Here is a 10574-nt window from a genome sequence, read left to right as displayed (position 1 = left end):
CTAGGGTCAAATTGGGGGCAAGTTTTAGCAACATAAAAAATGTGATATTTGAGGAAAGTTATCATGTGGGGTAGTAATAGGCAGTTAGCATTTAGATGTTGTAAATCTGCCCTGAGATGGTTAATAAAATACACCACATCTAAAGTTTTAATGTCCCAAAACTTTGCTAAACTAATCATCTGTATAAAGTCAGAAATCTGTTGGAGGTAGCAAAGTTTTTTCTATTCATTTTCAATTTGCATGCAACTGTTGAAAATTCCAATAAAATAAAACAAAAAGTGACATTGCATGCAACTGTTGGAAATTCCAATAAAATAAAACAAAAAGTGACATAAACCAAAAGTAGAAGCATCCACATCCTGATTTCATTTTGATACAGACATAATAATTTAAGCGGTGACTTTAGTGAAACAGTAGCATGAAGAATATTTATAATCTGTTAACCTTTAAGAGAAAAAATACACATATTTGCATGGAACAAATCAGCTACTGAACATAATAGGACACACCATATTTAATCCGGTTTAAAAATGAAATAAATCACTAACAACAAATCAAATCATTAAACAGCAAATGGGAGTGGTGGACAGAGAAGAGGCTTTCATACTTTGACTTAAGGCTGAGAGTGTCTTTTAACCTTTTTCTTGACATCATGTTTTCTAAATCTCTGACTTTAAACTACTGCTGTGGAGATTATTCCTAAAATCCACCCTTCACTCTCAGCTGCTGCAGACCAGCGGCTTAAACTTGGGCTTTTCACAAACCGCCTTCAGAAACTGCTTCATGGTCAAAAAGCTGCCATTAAGTTTCAGATTTATGTCAAATTCTGGGTCGGATTTAAACTAACCGAGGTAAAACCACCGTCCTTTCATTTATTTGTCCTATAATTTGTAGAGTAATTTGAAAAATAAACCCAAAACAGGCCAAAAAGAAAAAAAAAAAACATTCTGCCAAATATTAGAATTTTGCCAAAATTAGTCGTTGCCTAAACTAGAAATGGAAATGACCCAAATGAGAGGACAAATATGTGTAACTTTGACATGGACAGACTGTATTTGTCTGCTGAGTGTGTCATGCCAAGATCAGCCACCATGTGCTGCTTTCCTCACTTCAAAGTAGTTCTCTTGATACCCACCAGGGGGCGCCTTACCCTAACAGATGGTTATGCAGGGAAGGCTACTGTTCTTTGAGCACAAAATGATAATGAAAACACTCAGGATGCAATATTTATGGCAAACATTCACATATACATTTGTTTTATTTTAAAAATAAGGTAAATATGAACGTATATTACACAGTCAAACTGTATAAATATATTTTTTTAAATTAGCAGGATCAAAATGTGTCAAGATAAGGATCAAATGTAGGTTAAAGGGTAAAGAGAAAAAAAAACAACAATATAACAGTAATAATATATTAAAAGATTGAATATATTAAAAGACTGAATCTGACACCCACTACTTCATACTAGCACATCCACCCTAAATAAGCTATAATTCTATAGGTTTTTTTTTTGTCTTTTTGCTGTTTTTTTCTTATTTTATAAATTTAACTGCTGTTTTTTATGTTTTATGATTTGTTTAGTACCTGTAAGGTGACTTTGGGTGCCTAAAAGCTGCCAAATAAATACAAATTATTAATATTATTATAAAATCACTCTCAAAGTAATCAAATAAGCAGTAAAACTGAAGAGAGAGGGGTTTTTAATGAAATAAGTATGTAATCTTTTGCATTAAGTTAGAAACTATTTGTTTGTTTTAACCCTAAAGTCATTCTTCTTACGTACAAAAGAAGCCGGAGATGCTGTAATTGTAGCTTGTGGTTGTGAGGGTTGTTATTGAGTATAAACAGATGGATAATGGGAAATAGGAGCAGGCTTACTCCATGCTCACATCTTAGAGATGAATTTCTAGTGAACGTCCATTCTACAGAAACAATTTCCTTAAAAACGACACTTAAGTAAAGGGCGGGACATGAACAGGAGCGGAGGGTCAAACGCTTTTTTACAAAATGAGGAAGCTTAGTCTTCCAAAAACTAACAGCTGTAAAGAAAAACTTATCCTGAGATTTTTCTGGATATTTGCATTTGCAGAATCTACAGACACTCACAAGTAAGAAGCGCTGATCCGCGAAGAGTGTGATATGCTCAACGGTTTGTGCTTCAGATTCACTGCAGAGTTCAGTTTGGATGAGAGGAGTCGTCTTCCAGTCTGGAGGAGATAAATACATAAATCACAGTTTCAGCATCCTGCAAGCTGACAGAAGAAAACTCAATCTGGTGTCCATAACTGTAACCTGATACTGAACCTCCACCTGCACCAGCATCCGCTTTAGCTACCCACAAGCCTCTGCTTCACACCCCACAAACCAGGAGCTCAGCCACATTTCTACGCAGTCATCGTTAAATGAAAGAGGATGAACCATCATCTTTAATTACAAATGGAGTTAAAATACAGATTCAAAAATATACAGTTTTTTCACTTTTTTCCAGTATAATCCTAAAAGTTTTGATATTATTGCAATGTAAATTCCTTTGTAGAACCATAAAAATTCAGGGAATCCTAGGAAGTGGCCAGGATTCCACTGATTGCCCACAAACACCCCCACGTCGATGGACAGCTGTTTCTGAAACAAGAAATAGACCAGGGGATTAAGACGGGGATTAGAAAAAAAATACAGTAGCTGTGTCTGAATTCAGGTGCTGTGTCTTTCCTGGGTTGTATTTGTCATCCGCTTAAGTCACAGAGTGCTGTCCAAGTTCAACGACTCTTTCAAATGCGGCCGGCGAATCCGGCCTCCTTTATTTAAGATGCTAAAGCAGAAAAAATGGAAATGCAACTGCAGATCCGAATGCAGCAGCAGGTGCAAATGCAGCAGATGAACTTTCTAAAACAACCCTCGGCCTTTACTGGACTCTGAACCGATACATGAAAGCACTGGATCGTGCTTTGTTGTGATTGCATTATGTTCCAGAAACATCATTTTTCTAAGCAATGCCTTATCGATAGCACTAGAATCCACAATTCTATTTACAGATTAATCATATTAGATAATACATATTAAATATACCACAAGATCAATCATTTTCCAACCATTAAATTGAGCCATTTTTGTGAAAATCGGTACAGAAATGAAGGACCTAGCTCGATTTTTGTGCCTGATGTCTGACTGTCCTCCACTGAAACAGCAGCATTCTGCTGCCATGACTCAATGCATAGCAATGGCGCCTGAGCGCGCACGTCTTTGTCTATAGCAGTGAACATGCAAGGGCCAATCCAGGAATATTTATCAATGGCTAGACCCTCTAAATTCACATCCGGTCTACCCGCTCTATGAAGGACCTGGCCTCAGAAGGACACAGCGCCTGAAATTGGACACAGCCAGTGACTTAGTCCAAGAAGCAACATCTGTGAACATGGACACCCCACCCTCGCTGAGATGAAGAGGCTTCCCTGGCTCTAGACATTGCCAGAAATATAGATCCAACAGCACCAGGTCTGTGGCACCCAAACCTCGGGGGATGCATCTAGCCCCCAAGCACCAGCTGCTGGCCCCTCATACATGTAATAAAATGGAGCAGAGAGGATCATTAGCAACCCCCTTTCTTTCTGCTGTGTGTGGATCAAGTAATGGAAAGGTGATGTCAGAACTAAATAGCATTTTAAAATGTGATGGGGGGTTTGGGGAGACCTGACAGCTCATGAGTGGCCCAACCCCCAAGAAGCATCCCAGGTTTGATCTCCCAACCCCTCCCTCTCTCTCCCTTAATCAGCGTGGTGAGATGCAATACAGGAAAGGAGAGTGGTTGGGGATTAGGCTCCATCCGGCAGAATCCCTGTTTCCAACCCCCCTCCTGAAAAAGAGACGAGGAGCTTTTAATAAGCACTCATTTTCCTAACTACAGTTTCCCCTCATTCCAGATGGAGTTGCCTGTGAAGTGCAGTCTGTGGAGTGTAGTGCTATAAGTAATACAGTACAGAAAAACATCTATCACTACAGGTTTAAAATTCTAATTTTATTGTGCTGGATCAATGTGCAGGCAAAAACTTTCAGTTTTCATAAAGATTCACAAGCACAACTGCACGTTTGCACACAAATAAAGTTTCATCATCCTGCAAAATACAATTTTTTTTTTTTTTTTTTGCAGATCAAAAAACTGCGTGCAAGCTCCTAAAATTGCAATAGACCCTTTTCACGGTGGCGTCAGACAAACTGGTGACAGGGCCAAAAATGTGACTTCCTGTTTACGGATTTAGAACGGCACACCTTAACACACTTTTACATAAATAATAAAAGGTAACCATAGCAATTTCAACAGAAAAATGTACAATATTTATTTTATAAATGTCCTACCGAACTGTATTTCCATTTATTCTCTTAGATTGTTCACAAATCGAAATATAATTTGAATAGTCCTTTAGTATTGGAGCTTCTATTGAAAATATCGATCTTTCATTTCAGCAGATATTATTCTGACAGGTTCTATTTTGGCTGATCTTTATTTGCACATGATTGAAGTGTGATCAGCACAAAAACTGATGCTAACCCTTATTGGCCATATTTAACAGGCACAACCATGAAGCACTTTGCTGCATGTTGGCTGGGCGTGTTTTAACTCTTCCCAAGGCTGAAATTAGTTGTTGTTATATAAAGTATTTGTTGTTTTTTAGGGTAAATTAAGGGATAATTGTAAAAATAGGAATGTTTACAAAGCGGCACAGCGAATATTTTAAGTACCGCTATGAAGCCATGTATTTTCAGCTTTCAAAATAAGAGCGGCCAAGACAAAAGTTCAACTCTGGCCGTAAACATTTAGAAAATTATGTGCAAATAATGATTTCCTTATATGTATTGTTTTGACTGTTTCAAATGATTTATATTGTTGTTTACCTTTATTATCCAGCAGAGATCAGACACGGGTATGAGCAACAGCAAAAAGGGATCTACGTCAGAAAACAATGCAATAGTTATTAGTTTTTCTTTAGTGTGAGACATGTTGAAATAGTCAGACTTTAGCTCTGTTTTTAGTGATGTTGTGAATGTAAACAACTTTAACTGGACAGAAAAGATCTTCTGCAGCTCTACATCTCATTCTTGTCGTGAAAAGCTAGCATTAGAATTAGCATGAGTTAAAAGAGGAAAATCTTAAAGACCTTCATAGTCAAACATGCTGCATTCGATGAAGTACATGTAACCTTCGTCTAACTTTGACAAGGTTGTCTGACAGACAAAATTCTCGACTTGTTTAAAATCATCTAAACAAATTTGGGGAAGCAGCTACGCAGTTTTCTGTAGGCATGATTATTGATAATTGTGCTATGATTTGTGAAGCATATAAGAGGGGAAAACAAATACAACCAGGTAGGACATTTTTAAAAAAAATATTGTACAAATTTCAGGTACAATTGGCTAGGTTACATTTCTTTATTCAAGTAAAATTGCTTTAAACATCGTTCAGCTGTCAGCTTTGCCGTTCTAAACCTGAAGTCACTTTGCACACTCGCCATTTTGTGTGACGTCACGTGAAAAGGGTCTGTTGTGAATTATATCCCTCTCTTTATATGTGTTTGTGATTGCATGGCAACAAACCAAACTGTCCAATCAAAGAGCAGGAGGCTTCCTGCTGCCCCGCTGTAGACATTAAGGTGGATTTCAGTCTTAACATGACCGAGAGGATGTAAAGTGTTCTGTTTTTTTTAGCTGTGTTTTGTTGTGTCACATATGTGCGTCAAAACCACTGTTGTGCTTGAATAAAGTGGCTATGATTGGAATCTACCTTAAAATTCTTGCCACAGCCTAGTGGTTAAATCAGATGCACTTTAACATTTTCTAATGCAGGAATTGTGAGTACGACTCCTAAACTTTACACAACGGTTTGTTCATGCTTTTTATCTTTTTCTTTTGCTGACTTTTAGCAACATTATTATTTTATTATAGTTAGTGTTTCTTTTTGGATCTTCCTCTTCTTTTTTGTTTTTACAAGTATGTATTACAACATTGATAAAATATTTAAAATATCAAAACACTTTCTTTGTTGCAGACAATTAGACATATCTTTTTTTAGTCATCAAATTACCAAACCACTGTTTGGTACACTTTTACAGCAGAAACTTTTGATTTGTGTTTAAAAATTGTGACAAATCTATGGATGATCAAATCTTTCCTGATAATCTGATGTCTATGTCTAGCAACATGAGGAAAGTTTTGCACAAACCCTTGTTTTATGTGCCGCAGTGACAGTGTTCAGGTCTTGTAGTCGTTTTTGTGGGAGTCACTGGGTTCCAATCCCACTGTTACACTTTCTAAACAGCAAAAAATTATTATTATTATTTTTTTAAATATTGAAATTCAAAATATGAAAATTAAAAATGCTGCTAAGGAGCAAACCAACCAAACATGCCCGGAATTATAGATGGTACTCCAAGGAAAGACTGAAAAAAAATTCACTGTAGACACATTTAACTGTAAGGGCTTCACAGTGGCGCTGTGTTAGTGCTCCCACCTTACAACTCCATAGTTAAATCTTGACTAGGACCTTTCTGTGAAGTTTGCATGTTCTCTCCATGCATGAGTGAGTTTTGTCAGGGCACTCTGCCTTCCTCCCACAGTCCAAAAATATGCTTCATAGGTTAATCGGTGTCTCTAAATTGCCCCTAGGTAGTGTGCATGTGTTTCTATGACCCTGCGACAGACTACCAACCTGTTCATGGCATACCCTGTCTTCACCCAACAGTAGGTAGGCTGGCTCCAGCAACCCATGAGGGATTCAACAAGTTCTGAAGATGGATAGGTTTTTAGCTAAAGAGGGCCCTTAAGTGACCAGCACATGTCCTCAAACGTGTATTCAGTCAGTTTTGTTTGAAGGGGGACAACAGTCACTGTAGTGTTTAGTGTCATGGACTACAGAAAAAGTTTTTTGTTTATTTTTTTGTTCAGAAGAAACATTTAGATGCAAAGTACTGCAGGATGGTGTGGTTTGAACTCTCGCCTCCCAATGAGAAGTTCAAATCCTACCTGGGTCTTTTCTGTGTAGAGTTTGCACGTTGATTCGTTGCATGCGTATGTTTTCTACACACATCCTGGCTTTTCAAATTCCAGAAAGATGTTTCCTTTGACTGATGACACTAGATTGTCCTTTAGTTGTGAGTAGAGTTGTACCAAAATATTGATATTGCGATATATGGCGATATTTAGTCCACAATGGATTCTCACCCATCATCCATCTTAAATTCTCATTTGAAGAGGCTGTAAAACATTCATCATCCTTTGGTGAGACGTTCCTTTCGAGGTGGATAGGGGCGAGTTTCAAGACTGGCTGTCGTGAGCACCAATGTCTCTGGCAGCAAATTTAATTATTTCGTTTTTGTTCTGTTGTTTACAACAATTTTTCACTAAGTAGTGTCACTGCTGTTCATGTTTACTATTGTTAACACTGAATTTTACAGATAATTCAAATTCAATCGGTGTAAATGCTAGTCAGAGACATAGTATTAATGATTTGCACAAAAGTGTCTATTATTTGTTGCTCAAAATAAGACACAAGTTGTTTATTATATTTGTGTACAAGCTAAAAAAGAAATAAATGGTGATATAATTTCCAAAAAATATGTGTTCTTCTATATAATGTGAGTCATTAGAGAGGATTGTATCGTGAGGTACCCAGTGATTCCCAGCCCTAGTTGTGAGTGTGTGCGCTTGTGTGTCTAAATGTGGTTCTGCAATGCCAAAACTCATCCTTAACCAGACAGTAGCTGGATAAACTCCAGCAACGCCAGATCCTTAACAAAATTAAGCATGTGCAGAAAATAGAAGGAGGCTATATCGCCTTGTAGCTTGACGTTCCTGTGATTGCACCAGCACACTCAAATGTTTAAGGACCATAGAAGTATCTCTTGGCACTCTGGTTTCCTCCCACAAACCACATTACGATTCATACATGACTGATGTCTCAAATTGTTCCTGGATGTGAATGTGGGGGTGTATGGTTTTCTGTCTTTGTGTTGCCCTGCAATGCTGGCGAGCCAACCAGGGTGTACCTTGCCGTTGCCTGACAGTGGATGGGGTAGGCTCGAGCATCCTTGTCACCTCAAAAGGGTTTGAGTGGGTTCTGGAATGAATGGATGGATGGATGCATTCATGAAAAGAAGAGAAAGGAAGCCGCAGACTAGGACTTGTTTCCAAAAAATAGTGGAGTTCCACAAAATCTTAATATTTTTCTTCATGTCAATGTATTCAAGCCAACATTCATTATGTAGAAGCACTGACTGTATGTGAGAACTGGACTAAGTGGGTATAGCATCCATAGAAAAGGCCTTACTTCCACTCGAACGCAATAAAGTAAATTCAGTCCCTGTTTTTTTCATAATTTGGACAGCGTCACATTGGGGCGAAACAATGTCAGTAAGCAGCGATTCATTTGAGTCGGTCAGAGTCATCGTTTCTATGGCAACCACTCTTGCAAATCAGGGTTGAGCTTATTTGAAGGCCAGCGGGTACTTCCTGTTTTTAATGCTAAGAGGGGATAATCACTCAGTCCAGTCCTCATATACAGTTAGTGGGTAGAAGCTACAGATGCTAGGTAGTACCATTAGTCACCACTAGTCTGGGATTGTTACATAAATAATTTAATTAAAACTCCAAACTACTTACAGCCAGCATTTTGGGAAGTTGGCACATAACAGTAATAGACATGCATATTTTTCAGACATGCTCAATATTTCCCGCTCAGTCTTACGGCCGGCTTGGCAGTATTTTTTTAGAAGCAACACAGAGGATGAAGAACTCGACAGATTTAGTGAATTGACTTGATATAAAGAGTTTTGCTGATTTTATTGGCATGTTAATTATGCAATGGTGATCTTAAAAATTGTTCATGTTTTGGTAATAATTTAGATTCCTCCAATGTTTCATGAAGCTAAATAAGCATCAGAGTGCTATGGTATAGATATTGCATATATTCATTATATTATTGTTATTATTATTATTTGCTTTTCAAGATGAAATGTCCATTCTTGCTCCCGTTTTTGCTAACTACATTTCTCCCCAAAGTGTGACTGATACTCTAGTATGATTTATTTATGATTTTTTTTTTTTATTATGCATTTTTTGGCTGCTGTGACTTATATGCCACTGCGACTCGTACGCCAAAAAACATGCCAAGTGTAATCATTTTTACATATGTTTTCTCTTAAAAAAAGGAAAAGAAAGAATCATCAAAAAATTATCTCATTATTTGTGCTGTTTTAAAGGTCCTGTTTAACCCTTGGGTTGGTTGACGTTGGGAGTGGGGTCAACTGGACCCCAAAAGACAGAGTGCTGAATTTTTTTTTAATAAGATTTTTGATTTCACTAGTCTCTGTGGCAGACAGGAAATCCTGTCTATCTTCATCCACATTTGTCATGGGATGGATAACATGTCAATGTAAGGCTTGGGTCATCTGGACCCCATAAGAGAGCACAAGGGTTAAAATAAACTGAGATTTTCTATACCAAAATAGGTAAAGTTTTAACTAAATTCAAAGTTTTTGCCAATCAAAATCTTGTTTTATTTATTTTTGATTATCTTTTAATAAGTATGAGACGTGTATTTTAAGAGTATATAAAAAATGTCACAGTAAAGTTGATGTAAGAATGTTTCTCTTAAAAAAAAGAAAAATAAAAAACAATCTAACAATCTAATTTACTTTTGTGCTGTTTGAAAATCCTATTTAAAAAATCTAATTTTTTTTTTATCAAAATATAATTAATTGCAAATCAAAAGCTTGTTTATTTTATTTTTTATTTTTTTATTCAATTTTAATAAACTTTAAACATGCCTTTTTTAGATTAAAAAACATTTTTTTTACATTTATTTTAATGAAAGTATGTTTTCCTTAAAAAAAAGAAAATAGAATAACTTAAAAAAAACATAACCCCTTTTTTTTGTTGTGTTTGAAGATTCCCGTTCTTAGAAAAACCAGGGATTTTCTAAATCAAAATAGGTAAAGTCTTGACTAATTATTTGCCCATTCAAAGCTTGTTTATTTAATTCTATTTTTTATTCTATTTTAATAAACTTAAAATATGCATTTTAAGATCATAAAAATTTCACTTTTCACATTATTTTTAATTGAAGCATGTTTTCCCAGAAAAAAAGAAGAAAAAAATATCTAATTTATTTTGTGCTGTTTGGAGAATCATGTCTTTAAAACAAGATATTTTTCTAAATAAAATAGGTAAAGTCTCAACTAAATATCATTATTTGTTAATCAAAGACTAGTTTATTTTATTTTTATTCTATTTGAATCAACTTTAAAGATGGATTTAAAAATAATTTAAAAATGTATTTTTCACATTATTTTTAATGTAGGCATGTTTTTACTAAAAAAAACATTATCTCATTCATTTATGTGCTTTTTGGAGAATCTGTTTTTTTTTTAAAGCAAGATATTTTGTAAATCAAACTGGGTAAAGTTTCTTCTAAATATAATTATTTGCCAATCAAACGCTTGTTTGATGTTTTTTTTTTTATTTTATTTAAAAAAACTTGAAACATTAATTTTGATGTAGGAATGTTTTCTCTAAAAAAGACAAAA

The sequence above is a fragment of the Oryzias melastigma genome, linkage group LG14, assembly GCF_002922805.2.
Source record: "Oryzias melastigma strain HK-1 linkage group LG14, ASM292280v2, whole genome shotgun sequence".
Lineage (NCBI taxonomy): Eukaryota > Metazoa > Chordata > Actinopteri > Beloniformes > Adrianichthyidae > Oryzias > Oryzias melastigma.
Note: the sequence above shows the minus strand (reverse complement) of the source record.